Raw genomic sequence first — 18,992 nt, forward strand, 5'->3', positions numbered from 1 at the left:
ACTTAATTTCCTTTCATACAGGCATTGTCAAAGATGCTGTCATGATGCCCTTATCTGGTGAGGAGGAGACTTCGATCCCGGTACCGAAACCGGCAAAAGACAAAAAGAGGAAAAAGATCTCAACCTCCGAGGATCCAGAACCTAAGAAGAAGAAGGCTCGTAAGCCGAGGAAGAACACCATCCTCCTGACTGAAGACTCTGTTCGGCGTCTAAGGGAGAAAGATGAAGAAGAGGAAAAAGATGACACCGGGTTGGTGGCCCATGTGGGAATGAGCACCGAGGCCCCAAAGGCCACTAAATTAGTGAAGGCTGCAGAGACTTCGTCTCGAGATGAGGGGGTCTCGGGAAGAGACTTGGGCAAAGTTCCCAAGTCATCGTGGATTGAAGATTCCTCCCACCATAATGAGTTAACGGTGGGTACGTAGGGGCTGATCTCGAGGCCCCTTGAGATGGAGAATACGCCCCAAGTGATCCACTTGGAGCAATAGAAATTGGAGGCTCCCCGCTGCTCCCCTCATTTTCTGAGGAGATGATTCAAGAGGCTCGGTCCTTGAAGACCCTCTTCATCGAAGGAGCCCACGGAAGGAAGGACCCCTTCCGTGATTACTTTACTGGGTCGAATATGCTACTGGCCTGAGCGACTTGGATGTCTCAAAGAAGGACTTGGGCGGGGCATCGAGCCTTTTCAATGAAGTGCAGCAAGCTTTGAATCGGGTAAGCCTTAATTCCCCTTGTTGGTATTACCTTTGTGTTCATTTTTCTCTTTCTGTCTAACTTCTTTTCTTCTTTCTGCGTAGGCCTTAATGCTTCATCGGGAAGTATTTTCTCAGTCTAGAGTCGAGCTGAGTCGGTACGAGGCCGACATTCAAAGGCTTATCGAGGAGAGGAATAACTTCAACCTTCTCGGTGGGCAAAAAGAAGAAGAAATCAAGGACCACCGAACCGAGTTGGCCACGGCTCACAAAGATCAGACCGACCCTATCAAGTAGGTAATGAAAATTATAAAAGCACATGGGCTCGATTCGGGAACGGTGGCTAACATTTACTCTCACAACTGCAGCAGAAGGTCGAGAGGATTGAGCAGTTCCGTGAGGAGGTCAACATGATGAAGGCGGAGTCCTTGGGGTGGAAAGAAGGTATGAAACGCTTTGCTGCAGAAAAAGAGATTGATCGAGCCCAATTGTCATCGGTCCAAAGTCATCATCGAGGCATGAAGGAGAAAAGCTCGGCTCAGGAAAAGAAAATAGAGGAGCTCGAGGCTCGGTAGGCTTCCGAACTTGCAAAGAATAAATCTAAAGCCGAAAAGGCTAAAGCCAAGGCAGATGCGATCGTGGCTGTCTACCGGGCTGATGCTGAAGCCGCTCAAGTCCAAGAGAGAGAGGCTGTCGAGACCGCTCAAACTCAAGCACATTGGATTGATGAACTCGCCAAATGCCAATCTCGGAGGGAAACCCTCGAGGAGATCCACGCTCGAGGTTTCGATCTTATCGACGAGATAATAAAGGCTAGAGAGCATGAAATTAGTGCTGGAGTGCTGGCCCCCTCCGATGATGATGATGACGCCGAGAGGAAAGGTGGGTCCGAGAGCGTGGGGGACCTCGATGGAGAAGAAGCTTCCCCCGGAGAAAATTAGGAACCTTAGGATTTTTCACTTTTGATCTTATGTGTAGGATCCTGATCGGACCTTGTAAATATTCTCATATATATAAAGATCTCTTTCCGATTTGTCTTTATTTAATTTTCTGCCTTGTGAAAATTTTATTTCATTCATGCCTTATGAAAATTTTGTTCATAAGTTCGAGGCTTAGGCAATTTGATTGAAGACGGACTAGTGTAGTTTTTATAATCGAGTGAGTACTTGCTCGAACTCGGAGGAGGGTGACCCTTAGGTTTTAATTGAGTGAGGATGATTTCTCTAACTCAAAAATAAAATGGCCCTTTAGGCTCTTAAATTAGCCCGATACGACCATAATAAAAAGAATGACTTTCTCTCCCTTTTCGACTTGAAACGTTTATTGTTTAGTCATATAAATTCGGTTGTGACTTAGCATGAAATAAAGAATTTGTTCGAGAGTTCGAACGACTTTGTACCCATTAGGGTTTCCGAGGGTCAATATTATCGAGACCCTTAGTAGTTCAGCTGAGGGTAGTCTTTTTAACCAATTTATGAAAATATTCGAAGGCCTGCTTTATAACGGAAATCGGACGTCTCCGAACCATGTTAATTTGGCCATAGACTTTAACTTGGGATTCGCCTTTTGGGCTTGTTCCCCTATAATACTTCGAACTTGTTCGAAATATCAGTCCCTGAGTGTGGTGGTCGTGGCCTATAAAATTGAGGATTGCCTTTTTTAAGGTCTTACGATCTCGAGGTTTTAGTAATTCGATCATGTCAATTTTTTGGATGGCAGTCCCCGAGTGCGGGGTCAATTGTTCGAACTTTAGTTTTGACCGGCCCTTAAGTCAGTTTCCACAACAGATTACACGCATGACATTGTAAAGTAAAAGTTTATCTACGGCATGCAATATCTGGGAAGGAAAAATACTTTTTCAATAGATTAACATGCGTACATATTTGCCATTAGGGCTCGAGTAATCTACATGGGCATTGTTCGTTCGACCGTTTGACCCTTACAAAATTTTCCTATCGAGACCCTATCAGCACGAAGTATTTTCCTTGTAACTATCCGAGGGTGATGCCCCCCAGTATTCGAGGTTGATTGTAAAGGAGCCTCGATTACTGTTGAATTGCTCTAAGTTAGCGCGAATAATGGTTGCCTCGTTAAAAACCTCGCTGGAAAAACCCATTTGGGACAAAAACAGGTCTAAGGAAAAAAGAGTGCAATGTATGCTTTCAGACCTAAAGACTTTGTGTTTGAAGAATCCTTTGATGTCTTCGATTAAACACCTACAAATGGTTAGTATAAAATATAAATAAAAATGGAGAAGGTCGTACCTTAGCAGTAATATCATTTGAGGAGTGATATATTCCAATTGTTTGGTAATTGTTTGCCGTTCATCCTGCCAAGTTTGTAGGGTCCCTTTCCGATGATATCGAGGACCTGATACGGTCTCTCCTAGTTTGGGCCAAGTTTTCCTTCGTTTGGGTCTCGAGTATTGAGGGTGACCTTCCTCAAAACCAAGTCCCCGATTTTAAAGTGTCGAAGATTGGCTCTTCGATTGCAGTACCTTTCGATCTGCTATTTCTGTGCGGCCATCCGAATGAAGGCGGCTTCCCATTTTTCATCTAAGCAATTCAAGGCTTGTATTCATAGCCTCATGATTTGACTCTTCCGTTGCATATCGAAACCTGACGCTAGGTTCCCCGACTTCAACCGGGATCAGAGCTTCAATGCCATATACTAAAGAGAACGGTGTTACCCCAGTACTGGATTTTGACGTTGTTCGATACGCCCAAAGGACTTCCAGAAATATTTCTCTCCATTTTCCCTTAGCGTCGTTCAATCTTTTGTTTAGATTTTGAATGATGGTCTTGTTTGTCGATTCGGCTTGTCCGTTCCCACTAGGATGATATTGCGTCGACATGATCCTCTTTTTTTTGTGATCTTCGAGAATCTTTGTTACTTTGCTGCTTACGCATTGCTTTCCATTGTCACATAAGATCTCGGTAGGCATCCTGAATTGGCATATAATGTGGTCCCAGATTAAATCTATGACTTCTTTCTCTCTAATTTTCTCGAAAGCCTGTGCTTCAACCCATAAACAAAATAAATTTAGCTTTGCCTGGGGCTGATGGTAGAGGGTCGACGATATCTATTCCCCATTTCATGAATGGCCATAGGGATAAGACTGAGTGGAGTTGCTCTCCGGGTTGGTGAATCATCGGCGCATACCTTTGACATTTGTCGCACTTTTGAACAAACTCTTTTGTATCCTTTTCCATAGCGGCCCAATAGTATCCTACTCTGATGACTTTGTGAACCAATGATTCGACACCAGAATGATTTCCACAGGTGCCCTCGTGGATTTCCCGTAGGACGTAGTCGGTATCTCTTGGTCCCAAACATATTGCCAATGGTCCATCGAACATCCTTCTATATAGTGTTCCGTCTTCGGCCAATGTGAATCGTGCGGCCTTCGTACGTAGAGTCCTCGATTCCCTAGGATATATTTGTTCCTCCAATCCCATGTCAGACTTGTGGAGTTGATTTCGGCGTGGCCTTCTTCCATTACTGACCTTGAAAGTTGGACGACAGTCCCCAGCTAATCTTGTCATCTTCGGCTGATGACCCCAAATTTGCGAGGGCATCGACCTCGGTGTTTTGTTCTCGAGGCACATGCTGTAGGGTCCATTCTTTAAACCGATGTAGAGTCACCTGTAGTTTGTCCAAGTATCTCTTCATTCGATCTTCTCGAACCTCAAAGGTTATGTTGACTTGGTCTACCACAAGCAGGAAGTCACATTTGGCCTCGATGACTTCTGCTCCAAAATATTTAGCTAGCTCAAGAGCTGCAATCATGGCCTCATACTCGGCCTCATTGTTAGTTAACTTGGTAGTTTTTATATCTTGTCTAATTGTATTACCCGTGGGCGGCTTCAAAACGATGCCTAACCCGGACCCCTTCAATTTCGAAGCACCGTATGTGAAGAGAGTCCATACCCCCGATGATGTACCCGACTTTATTAATAGTTCCTTTTCGACATCGGGTACGGGGGCTAGCGTAAAGTCGGCCACAAAGTCCGCTATGATTTGAGACTTGATGGTCGTTCGGGGTCGATACTTGATATTGTACCCATTGATCTCGACGGCTCATTTGGCCAATCGGCCCGAAAGTCCGGGCTTATGCAAAACATTTCGAAGGGGATATGTAGTCACCATGCAGATCGGGAGACACTGAAAATATGGTTTTTATTTCCTAGAGGCGCTTATTAGGGCAAGAACTAATTTTTCTAAGTGTGGGTACCGGGTCTCGACCTCACCTAATGTTCGACTAAAATAATAAACAGGAAATTGCATACCTTGCTCTTCTCGAACTAGGACCCCACTTACCACGATTTTCGAGACTGCTAAGTACAAGTAGAGTTACTCGTCCGCTTTCGGAGTATGAAGTAGTGGCGGGCTCGAGAGTTACCGCTTTAATTCTTCCAATGCTTGTTGGCATTCAGGAGTCCATGCAAAATTGTTCTTCTTTTTGAGCAGTAAGAAGAACCTGTGACATCTATCTGAAGACCTCGAGATGAATCGGCCTAGGGCGGCTATGCACCCTGTTAATCTTTGTATGGCCTTAACATTGTCCATGACTATGATGTCTTCTATTGTCTTGATCTTATCGGGGTTGATTTTGATACCCCGATTCGATACCATAAAGCTGAGGAACTTGCATGAGCCGACCTAGAATGCACATTTCTCCGGGTTGAGTTTCATGTTGTATTTTCTTAGTATATCGAAGGTCTCCTGCAAATGTGCCAAACGGTCCTCTGCTCGCAGGGGCTTAACTAGCATATCGTCAAAATAAACCTCCATTGACTTACCTATCTGTTCTTCAAACATTCGGTTTACTAAGCGTTGATAAGTGGCACTAGCATTTTTTAGTCTAAACAGCATTACATTATAACAATAGGTGTCATACTTAGTGATGAACGAAGTCTTTTCTTGATCCTCCAGGTTCATTTGTATTTGATTGTACCTGGAGTATGCATCAAGAAAACTAAGGATCTCGTGGCCGGCAGTGGCATCGATCATGCGATCGATATTCGGCAGAGGAAAAGAGTCTTTAGGACATGCTTTGTTTAAATTTTTATAGTCTACGCACATTCTAAGTTTTTCCCTTTTTAGGGACTACGACTACGTTTGCTAACCATTCAGGATATTTTACCTCCCGAATGGATCCTATTTTGAGAAGTTTGGTTACCTCGTCCTTGATGAGTACATGTTTTACCTTGGACTAGGGCCTTCTCTTTTGTTTTACCGGGCACAACTTTGGGTCCAATCTCAGTCGATGTGTAGCAATTTCCGGCAGGATCCCTGTCATATCTAGGTGGGACCAATCAAAATAATCCATATTATTAATAAGAAATTTAACGAGTTTTTTCCTGAGCTCGGGGGTTAACCCCGTACCCAGGTATACATTTCGATCGGGTAGATGCTCGATCAGTATGACTTGCTCCAGCTCCTCGACTGTCGATTTGGTGGCGTCCGAATCCTCGGGGATTATGAAGGATCGAGGGATCCAGTAGTCCTCGTCCTCGTCCGTTCCCAGCTTCCCCGACTGAGTCGAAGCTGGTGGTTGTGGTTGCTATTTAGCTTCCTGTTTTCCTTTGGACTCCGATCCCTTTGTTGATAAAAGAGCCGATACCGGTATTACTTCGTCACCCGCGAACATCTCTTTGGCATCATGTTGTTCCCCATGCACCGATTTTACTCTATTCGGTGTCGGGAACTTCAGCATTTGGTGATGGGTTGAGGGGACCGCCCTCAAGTTGTGAATCCAGGGTCTTCCGAGCAGTGCGTTGTATCTCATATCGCCCTCGATCACATGGAACTTTGTTTATTTAATAGTTCTGTCTACATTTATTGTTAGGATAATTTCACCTTTAGTTGTTTCACTCGCCATGTTGAAGCCATTGAGAATCCGAGCTGCGAGTACAATATGATCTTGTAGGCCGAGCTGCTCCACGATCCACGATCGAATAATATTGGCCGATCTTCCTAGATCAATTAAGGTTGTGAGATCCCTTCTGCTTCCTCATCATTGAATGATAAAAGTGCCTTCTGGCACATAGTCTTGAGTTTGTTTTTCCCTGGTGATTGATACTTTAGTGTGTTTGAACACAGGCCTTTGTGGAATATCGACCCCACCAACGATCATGTGAATCACGTGCTGTGGTTCTTCCTGCTCGTTTTTCCTATTTGCATCCCTGTCTCTGAAATGGTTTTTAGCTCGGTCGCTCAAGAATTCTCGAAGGTGACCCTCGTTGAATAGACGGGCCACCTCCTATCTTAGTTGTCTGCAGTCTTCAGTTTTATGACCATGTGTACCATGGTATTTTCATATTTGATTGGGGTTCCTTTGGGATGGATCGGTTTGTAGGGGTCTGGGCCATCTAGTATCTTTGATTCTCCCAATGGATGACACAATACCTGATGCGTCGATGCTGAAGTTGTATTCTGATAATTATGGTGCTTCTATGGAATTAGCATGTTTATCGAAGCCACTTTTGCTCATGAGCCCTCGAGAGCTTTGTCTTCGATTGTTCCTTCGATCATTTCGGATGGGATTGCGTCCTGGGCCACTATTTCTATGATCTTCGTTGTATGGTTGATCCAAATATCTGCTCGATCGGGTTTCTCTATCGATATCCCTTTGAGTTCTGCCGACGGGCCTGTTTGGATAAGCGGAACCGGAAGGGGTCCCTAATTGATCATCCTCGATCATGATCTTTGACTAGTACCGATTATGTACATCGGCCCAGGTTACCACTGGATATTCAATTAAATTATGCTTTAGCTGTCGTGATGCCACCGAACTTCGTTCGTTCAAACCTTGAGTAAAGGCTTGAACAACCCAATATTTTGTTGTCTTTTGTTTCACCTTGAAGAGGTCCGATTTCCTATTCGCAACCTTTATTGCTCCGGCATGTGTCTTTACGAAGGAGTTTGTAAGCATGGAAAAGGAATCGATGGAATTAGGCGGAAAATTGTGGTACCATCTCATTGCTCCTTTCTAAAAGGTTTCTCCAAATTTCTTTAGTAGAACAGATTCAATATCATCATCTTCCAAGTCATTCCCTTTTATTGCGCAAATATCATCATCTTCCAAGTCATTCCCTTTTATTGCGCATGTATAAGAAGTGGCTTGATCATTAGGGTCGGTGGTCCCATTGTACTTAGGAATTTCTGGCATTCGGAATTTCTTCGCAATGGGTTTCGGAGCCGCACTTGGAGGGAAAGGCTTCTGTACGAATTTATTTGAATCCACACCCTTTAGAATTGACGGTGTCCCCGGTATTTGGTCAACCCGGGAGTTGTATGTCTCTACTTTCTTGTCATTTTCCTCGATTTTCTTTTCTCACGACTCAATCTGTTTAGTGAGCTCCTCGAGCATTTTCATAATGGCTGGGTCAGTCTCTGATTCGTTGGCGTTCAACCTTTTCGGCTCAGGCTCAGTCCTATGGATGACTTCTGGTTCGATCCTACTCGGTGTTCGGTGCTGATTTTGTAGTTGTGCTATAGCTACTTGTTGAGCCTGTAACATTTCGTATATCAATTGGAGGCTAACTCCGCCATCTTCTCTGCCTTGCGTACCTCGATCACCTGATCGAACTTCCCTGTATACGCTACCTTTGGGATCAACGCCCAAACTTGCATTTAAGGCGACGTGCGAACTGACATCGACGGGATTTGCAATTGGTGCTCCCTCGAGGTTACCCTAAGGCACCTCGATCTCTGGGGCGGCTATATTGTCATTCTCCCCGTGAAATTTGAGGCCGTTGTCACCATGTGTAGGCGCTGCTTGTGAGTTTGGCATGTTTATCCTGAAAACAAAGATTCTTACGAGAACAAGTGTAAAGCAGTGTGTGTTATCAGAATCAGTATTAAGCAATCACTATTATCCCTAGCCCCACGGTGGACACCAAACTGTTTACCCTTAAAATTGGATAACAATTAAACTTATAATATGGTTCTAAGGACATCGTTCACCTAATACCAATTGATAAATGTGAGGATGGGTAATAGAAATTAATAATAAAGTAAAGCAAACCGGTGTTAGAATGGAACTCAGCCCTCGAGTTTGGATGCCCTCAAACTGGTTGATGCCAGAACAATTAAAGTATAACAAGCTGATGAACAATAGTATAAACGAGAAAGAGAATTATATTATTTTTTATATCTGTCAACCGTGTTGTACAAATAATTAGAACCCCCTTTATATAGTAGAGGAATTCCATTTATGCTATGATTCTAATTACAGAAAAAAATCCCCTGATTAGCTAATTAATCGTTTCTGATTTGATCCGTTCCGCGATTTACGCCATGATCCTCGACCAGTCACCGAAGTTTACGCTGTGATTCTCGACCAGTCAGGGATATCTCGCCTTTATGTTATTATACTATCTTCGATCTTGCTCGATGTTTGTCTCATTTGGCTTCGATCGCTACTAGTCTCGATCTCGACAGGTACCTCGGTTCTGAACTCGGTACCTAGTTCTCGTGATTTAGTCTGTTCCGTTACGAGGTCATCCTTCCATGCAATCTCCCGGCCTCAGTCACATAGTAACATGCTATATATGAATATAATAGCAATATTTTGTTGAATCACAATCCTTTGTGTGAATTTCTTTATCGGAGGATCAAGCACTTAAAGCAGATCAAAGTGAAATCAAGGGTTTTATAGCAACATCAACCCTCAGAGTCAAGGCTCTTGAAGAGCTATTCTGTAACATGTAAATAGTTATACCTTTTTCATGTTGCGCTTAAATATATAACCTAAAAGAGCAAAACTAGATAATACGAAGAGAATTAAAATAGTGCTATCCGCATAATATAGTATACATGTGTTGGTACAAGAATAATTATTTTTTTCCATTGTGTAGACTAAATTGATAGCACTTTGTTAGTATTTAATCATTTTCCCTGTATGCTAAAATCATAACATTCTTTTATACTTTTTCAGCTGCTCTTTACTTATTATACATGATTTAGTGAGGGAATAGAACGTAAGAACGAGATGTTGTTAAACTAATTGTTTACAATCCACAGCTAAATGAATATCATTTGCAAATTTTATATTTTCCAAATCGTCAGTACAACAACTAAAACAAATATATTTTTCATTTTAAAAAACTCAAAAATTATATTTTGTGATATATTCGATAAGTATTTTTAACCGGAAAAATTCTTTTTCAAGTAACCGATTATAAAAATATGATTAATATTATTTTTAAAAAATGCATTGACTCGGTCCATCTGGAATTTAAAATATACACTTAGAAATTCTCTGTAAATCAACCACGACGGTCGATTAATTTGTAACGACCCAATCGGTTGTTTTGAGCATTAGTATTATGTTCAACGGTTTGATATGTCGAGTAGAATTATATGATACACTATAACTTGCATGTATAGTTAGTTTTGATGTTCGAGATGTTTGGGATTGATTTGGAATAGTAATTCCCATTATGGAAGCTTAAAGTTGAAAGAATTGATCAAGATTTGACTTTTGAATAAACGACCTCCGAATAGAGATTTGATTGTTTCAACATGTTTGTATGGTGATTTTGAACTTACACGTATGCTTGGATTTGATTCTGGAACAATGTTCCTAGTGGATTTTGGCTTTATTCGTCGAAAGTTTGAAATTTGAAGAATTGAAGAGTTAATAGCTTTGACCGGAGATTGACTTTGATGTTATCGGATTTTGTTTGATGTTCTATTATCTTGGATAGGTCCATGTAGCTGATTGGAACTTGTGTGGAAAGTTTGATTGTAATCTTGAATATCTATGCGCGATTCAGATGCGTTCGAAAAAGTTGAAATGTTTGAAAGTTAAGAGAATGATTTTATCTTAGATTCCTTATTTTGATATTATTTGTGATTTTTCGAGCCCTTGCATAGGTTTGAATTAGGTATATGGATTTGTTGGTTTGATTGGACGGGGTCTCGAGGGGCTTGGGTGAGTTTCAGAGTACTTTTGGCCATTTCTCGGCCATTTTCAGTTGTTGATTTCTCGCTTCAAGAGTATACATTGCAATCGTGGAGCTCTGGGCCGCATTCGTGAAGAGTAAAGTGTACATTTTGTCTTGTGAATAATATTTGCAGTGGGACAGTTCGCGATGGCATAGAAGAAATTTAACGATTCGGTCGGTCATTTTGTGTATTTTAGTCCCAATTCATCATTTGATACTTCTCGAGTTGTCACAATACAAAATCCCACCTTAAGGGTCATGATAACACCTAGTCTCTCAGAATAGGTAAGACTATCGCATAACAGTATGAAACAAAATATAACCACTTAAATATTAAATAACATGTAATGATTTGTTGGTAGTTTTGAGTACTTTAGCCCCGTTTCCCCTATATGATTCTATACTTATTTGTATTTTAGGTTATGTGACCTTTCGAGGTGGTTGGTTTTGTTTTGGTGAATTGGGACACCTAGTCCCATATTAAATCAACTCGGAATGACCTCAATTTTTTCATACAAATTCCAAATGACATAACAAACCTATTCCAATTTTCGGAATAACAATCCGTACCCGATATTATCAAAGTCAACTCCCAGTCAAACTTATGAATATTCCAAATTTTCAAATTGCCAACTTTTTCCAAATAGTGCCGAAACCTACTAGAAATATCCAAATACAAATTTGGGCATATGCCCAAATCCAAAATTACTATCCGGACCTAACGGAACCATCAAAACTCCATTCCGAGATCAAATATATAAAATTCAAACTTGGTCAACTCTTCCAACTTAAAGCTTCTATCATAAAAATTATTCTTCCAAACTAATTCTGAATCACCCGAAAATCGAAACCGATGATATACACAAGTCACAATACAATATACGGAGCTACTCATGCCCTCAAACCATCGAACGAAGTACAAATGCTCAAAACGACCGATCAGATCGTTACATTCTCCCTCACTTAAACATATGTTCGTCCTCGAACGTGCCAAGAGTCGTCGCAAAGCCTTCAAATCACCGCATAACCTCCCCGTACACATACCCGTGGGTGATCCCACGTCATTGGAAACTTAAGTTGAAATAGTTGACCGGAGTTTGACTTTTTTGTAGACGACTCCAGAATGCTATTTTGATGATTCCCATATTTTCGTATGGTGATTATGGACTTAGACGTGTGTCTGGATTTGGATTTGGTGGTCCGTAGGTTGTTTTCGTGCTTTTTGGCGAAAGTTGGAAAACTTCAGATTTTGAAGATTGATAGGTTTGATAGAGAGTTGACTTTGTTGTTATTAGGTTCGTATTTAGGTTCCGGAAGTTGGAATAGGACCATTGGTTCATTTGGGACTTGTATGCAAAATTTAAGGTCATTCCGGATTCGTTTGAGGTGTTTCATCATGAGTTTTTGAAGTTTTATGTTTGTTAGTTCCTTAGTCTTGAATAGTGGTGTGATTCATAGTTTTGATGTTGTTTTGGTTTATTTGAGGCCTCGAGTAAATTTGTGTTGTGTTTTAGGACTTGTTGGTATATTTGGATGGGGTCTCTGGGGCATCGGGTGTGTTTAAGATTGGTTTAGGCTTGTTTGGATTTGTGTTGCATGATTAAAGGGCTGCTGAAGCTGGTGCATTCGCACCTGCGGAGGATCTGTCGGAGATGTGTATCCTTAGGTGAGGGCAAGAAGTCGCAGAAGCGAGAAATCCTGGAGTTGGGGAAGACCACAGATGCGAGGGTGTTGCAGCATATGCGAGCCCACAGATGCGGGAGAGGGGGGCATAAGCAGACTTGGATGGAGGGAGTTTGCAGGTGCAGAAGTTGGATCGCAAGAGCATTTCTGTAGGTGCATAGGAGGGACTGTGTCACACCCCAAACCTGAAGAGTCATGACCGGCACCCTGTTCCATACTCGGCCCGAGCGTACCACTCTGTAACTGTGAACTCTGGAGGGTAACCCTTAACTTAGGTTGATGGGGCCATATTCTAAATCATCTTAAAATAACGTCTCTGTCATGTGAGGGGTAAACATATCAAAAGGCTGATATATATATATATATATAACTGTGCAAGCCGACGAAGACGCCATGAACATCTACTGATATACAAAATATATAAGACTCGTCTACAAGCCTCTAGAGATAACAAAACTGTATCATGGTCGGGATAGGGCCTCGACCTACCCATCAAACCTGTATATATTAAATGGACTCCAACGTCTAGACCTGGTAACTCCAAGGAGGTGGAGCTTACCAACCGAGCTGATGTTTGACTCTGTCTATTAGAAAGGTCAATCCAACTGTCTATCATGACATGCACGCATAAAAAGCAGTGTCCCCGTCAAAGGGACGTCAGTACAAAATATTGCACCGAGTATGTAAGACAATAGAATAACTGAAAGCTGAGACTGAACTCATAATATAATAACTTAAAGTACTTGGGAGTCAAACATAATATGAATATATGCTTACCTGCTGATACTAAATCAACTCTCTCAATATAGTAAGTAAAATAGTTGTCAGGCTTTATAAGGCTCAATACGTATAGCTGCTCTGCCATAGTAGGCTCCCTCATAGGCACTCGTCCATAATAGGCTCGGTATTCCGGCCATTCTGGACTCGCTCATAGGTGCTCGTCCACAGTAGGCTCGGTATATAACTTATCATCTGATCAGAGGTTGCCCAATAGGGGCCTGCCCACCGATTATAGCTCGCTGGTGGTGAAAATACTGTAATACTGCCCAATAGGGGCCTGCCCACCGATTATAGCTCGATGGTGGTGAAAATACTGGAAGAAGACAATGCTTAACTGAATATAAAGTCCCGATAAATGAGAATATGATAACTTATGAGACTAGGATAATATACATAAATTCAGGAATATAAACTTCTCTTTATGTCTCGTTGTTAGACACATGTAGTTACGGGATCATGCCAAAATGAAGGAAAAGTTTAGCCTTAACATACTTTAACCCCTTTGAGTCCTTAATACCTTCCAAGCAACTCTTCAAAAAACTCAACTCAATCTACCATATCATAAGGAGATTCAATATCAGTGCTAACTAAAGGCTAAGTCTGTTACTTAAGCTACTAGCTCGTTGACATAAATTCGGCAGCCTCTACCCTGTAACAAGGACCTCATCCAATACCATATACCAACAACAATAACCAGAGAAATCCAGCAACATATAAATATCAATAACAAGACACCATATAACAACAACAAGTCTCCACTACTTCACAACGAGTGGCAAGCTCCTATTGGAATCCGTATAATCCATATCACCCCTTATAGACTTTATACTTTAACTTATAGTTTCATTGACATGATAATGATAGAATTTATTAATGATTCCAGACTTATACCACATATTTATAACAAAGGAAATAATCCACAACTCCAACAATTCTCAGTTAGCAACTTTATTCACTAGTTCATGTCTAGTCCATCCTTTTAACTTAATCAGCATCAAGATAATCTTAAGCACATGCAAGAACATAATACACATACCTCCTACAGTAGCTTCAAGTCAAAATCCAAGTTATATTTATCTTACAATAGTCTTCAATGGCAATAAGACACCATAGAATTGACTTAAGCTAATCTTTACTTCCAATCTAAAGTTTTATATGTTTATTTCACCAATTCACTCGATAAACATATAGACATGTATAAAAACAGAATCGATATCATAATCAAGTTATTTTTCTCATTTTTCATCCATAACAACATATATATATATATATATATATATATATATATATATATATATATATATATAGCCTTAAAACAACCCAATAAAAGATAACAACATATGTTCCTCTTTCAAGTGCTATCTTGTAATCGTTCACTCCAACACCACAAAAAACATGTAATTAACCTTAAAAACCATCAAAAAGATGTTAAAAATATCTTAGGCAGCAGATAAAATTCTAACCCTAAGCTTAACTTAGCTCACTATCATCCTTATTTACATCACAACACCATAGAGGGATTATTCGTCACCTTTGGCTAACTTTGATGTTGTATTATGGTGTATTTTTTTGAAATTTATTTGGAACCTTGGGGGAACTGTTTGGGAGATTTTGGAGAGTGTTATGATTTAAGGATGTCGAAAAATGAGCAAATTGCATCCCATAAAGGAGATACAAATAGGTGAAGATCGGCCACATACCAAGTGGGTCCCATAGGGGCTGTCTGCGTAGTGTCGTAAAAACGCGAATATTTCTCTACTCCGACGTCGTATAGACGAATGATTTAATGCGTTAGAAACTATACTTGTAGATATTCAATTTTGTAGGTGGATAATCCCTTAAATCCAAGTACATTGGGAGAAATGCTCTGCTATATTTGACTTAATTTTCAGCACATTTATGAATGTAACTAGAGATGACCTTTGCAAACTTTTGTTCCACAACTCGCTTGACTTAAAAACATAACACACGACTATGATACAACTAAAATAACTCATAGCATAACCTCCTTATCATATTAATAACCCTAGTCTCACTCCAATAGTACATGTTATAACATTCCCAACTGGTCGACTTTTGACGAAACTTATTTCTTTCAATTCATTTAACTTCTAAGCCTTCCAACCCTCTTGGTACTTGGTATTCATGATCTTAAGTATTTATAACCTCCAAGTTAACATGATTAAATTACTTTACATACTTTCAAAGATGATCTCATTTCTTAGCTTACCTCTATTGACTTGCAACGTACTTTTACATACGAAAATATGGGGTGTAACATCATTCTCCCCCCTTTGGAACATTCTTCCTCGAATGTTGACTGATGCGCTTATCAATCTCATAACCTATAGCTCTTATGAATACATTAACAGTGTCCTTGTAATTTAGGCAACTATTCTATGAATAAATCCAAAGGCCAGAGTATTCACCCCTTTAGGCCTCTTTCTCACACCACGACTTGTGGTCGGAATTCTTTCAATCTCATAATTGTTACTACCTTCTATCATGCAACCTGTACGGCTCTATCCTTGTATGAGCGCCTATGCGACACTTCTCTCCTTTTTCCTCTAGCTTTTAGACATTCTCTAGGCCTCACTTTGTGCAAGTACACTACTATGACAAGTTGTTCCTCTCGGCATCTATAGGTGTACTGAAGTTCTTTGCTCGGTACTTTGTCGAACTTACGACTATTGCTATATCTTGTTTCATAGCCTCGGTTGTCTATGCTTATGGATGTACTACATCTAGGTAGGTTAGACTATACCATAACACTTACTTCAGTTTATTATTATCGAGTTCTGCTACCCAACTCTATGTTACTCTCTCGTTGCTTATCATATATATCTTAGCCCTTTAACGCTTCCTCATTACTGTTAATCTTAATAATGACAGCCTAATCTCATCTCATACTTTATAACTTTTATCAATCTATTATTGATTCACCTTAATGTTGATATATAATCTACCACTGATAACTTGAAACCTCTTACGAAATACATTTTCATTAGGGCTCATGTCTCATCAAGAACATATACAGTTATTTGCCTGATCCACCTAGGAATGATATTAAACTTCAATAACCATATTTCATAGCATCCCAACGTGATTCATCTTAAGGGGGTATTCTAATCTCATGCAATTCATGAAATGACTTCTCTTTGAATCATTACTCAATCGAAGGTCTAAATGTCATCCTCTTATCATTTATCAATATTACACCCTTATTCTTGTTACATTTCGCGTTTCCCTACGCTAAAGTTTCTTCGTAATTTAATCAACGTAGACTAGGAAATGAGATTATTTTTGAGGTTATAAGAATTTATGCTATTTATAACAGGCGATAAGTAAGTGTCGTCAAAGTTAAAGGGTAAACGAATCAAAGAAAATGAGTTTCGTTGAAGGTTGTCAATTTGAGATAAAATACGGTCTGAGCTATAATACCTGATAATGATGGACTAGTGCCATACAAGGTACCACATGACCATAATAGTAACGCGTATAAGGTATGTTAAAAGTGAGTAGTATTTTAAGTAATTTGAGATAATTCTCAATTATGTGGGTAATTATTGATTTGCGTGAGAAGTTAACTAATTAATTGGAAATTTGTGGATAAGTTTGGTGGTGAAATTAGATCTCCCAACGTGGTAGCAAGTTGGATTGATAATCAAGTCTTATAATGACTAAGTAATTAGGTATCTAGGTGGCATATTTAGGGAAATTGTTGACTAAGTCATCACATGAAATGGGGCCCACTCCTATAATAAGAAACCTCCCTAATTCATTAAGGGGAGATGGATGAAGGCTTCAACAAAGTAAAGGATAAGATCTTCAACAATAGTAACAGGTGTAGCTTCAAAAACTCATATGAACCCTTTTAGTGCTACAGCAGCGTCAGATGAAATTTTAAGGGAGCACGGTACTATATTTCTCAAGAATATCATACGGATTTTTCCCTGCATCGATCCGCCGTTATGTGTTTTATCGAAATTGACGTGAGTTAGAGGGATTGTCAGGGAATCAGCTTAGGTATGTTAAGGCTACTCATTCTTTCCTTTTGGCATGATTCATACAATACAAACAAAACGAGTAAACGCACAACTTTCATAAATGCCTCTATTCATAGAAGCACTTGGGGTGCCTATGTTGTTGATTCCCCACGTGTCGTATTATTACATCCTCTGTTCATGGGTCTCAGAAAATACATAGTTGATAAAGTTTATCCGAAGGCATATTGATCTTATGATATTCCGAGAAATCTTATTAATGTATTTCTTATTCATTTATACACGTGCATTGACCCATGACCAGATGGCGTTATATACGCGTATATATGTAAATATATGTATATGGGATATGGGAAAAAGTTACGGTGTTATATACGCACCACCACCTGATCAACAAGTATATATTGATGATTTTGCCCACAGTGGCCGAGATGATATGCTGGGATGCTCTCAGAGACTTGATGATGTTATGTACACCTATACCTATGCATGATACAGCATTTATATGCATGTGCATGAAATTATAAATGTTTCAGGATTCACAAAGTTATTTAGACTCACAGGTGGAATTCTTTACTCCATATTTCATTTAAGTCTTTATGTACTGATTTTCATGCCTTAAATACTCGGTATATTATTCGTACTAACATCCCTTTTGCCTGGGGACGCTGCGTTTCATGCCCGCAGGTGCAGGTAGATAGGCTAACGGTCCCCCTTTTTAGGATCTTTGATTAGCGAGAGTTGGTGTGCTCCACTTGATCCGGAGCTGTTACTAGTTTTGGTACGCTATTTAGATATGTAGATATGGGTACGACGGGGCCTAGTTCCTTCCTTTATATAGTTGTGCACTCTATTAGAGGTTTGTAAATAGTCATGTATAGTTGGATAGTATGTGGCCTTCTTGGCTTCAAGTTTTGGATATATAGTTTTCTATAGCAGCCTTGTCGGCTAGCCCTACCGTATTCCGCATGTATACATCCCTTCTGGGCATATTTTCCTCACGTATGTTATTCATGTGATTCAACAGTTTATTGACAGATTTTATTCATGACCTTAATTCATGTTTATATCTTAGACGCATGCTTAGGGGTATTTGACAGGTAGGACTCGGGCACTCGTCATGGCCCATCGGTTTGGGTTGTGACAATTCTACTACCAGGGTAGCATTCCCTCTTTTCTAAATGCTCATAGTCTTAAACTCCTCCGAGTTCATTCAGGTTGTATTGAGCTTTTTATATCTTACGGAAACTACCCGCTCTGTTGTTTTGATGGGTTTAATCCCGAGGACTTACCTATTCTCGTTACCTTCTCACTTACTTTTTCTTATCCTTACTCCCGTCGACCTAAAATATTGTCGCTCTACCATACTGTCACGACCCAAACCGATGGGCCACGACGGGCACCTGGTACCTTACTCAACCGAGTACCAACGTAACGTATCTTTCTTATTACATCATCATATACACGTGACATACGGGCCTAATAGGCCAACATGATCATTTATAACATCAAAACATAGGCCGACAAGGCCGTACAATCTTTCACATACATGACATATGTCTACAAGCCTCAAATAGTACATAATTGTCATAAAGGTCGGGACAGAGCCCCGCCATACCAAACCATACACATCTAAATCATACTGACCAAACAAGCAACTCCGGAGCAAATGGAGTGCACCAATATATTCTGCTGAGCTGATCGCCTACTTGGAGGACTCTCGACCTGTCTATCGAGATCTGCGGGCATGAAACGCAACGTCCCCAGGCAAAAGGGACGTCAGTACAAATAATGTACCGAGTATGTAAGGAATGAAAATCAGTAAATAATAGACATAAGAGAAACATGGAGTAAAAGACTCGACATGTACGTCTGCA

The sequence above is a fragment of the Nicotiana tabacum genome, chromosome 9 (assembly GCF_000715075.1).
Source record: "Nicotiana tabacum cultivar K326 chromosome 9, ASM71507v2, whole genome shotgun sequence".
Classification (NCBI taxonomy): domain Eukaryota; kingdom Viridiplantae; phylum Streptophyta; class Magnoliopsida; order Solanales; family Solanaceae; genus Nicotiana; species Nicotiana tabacum.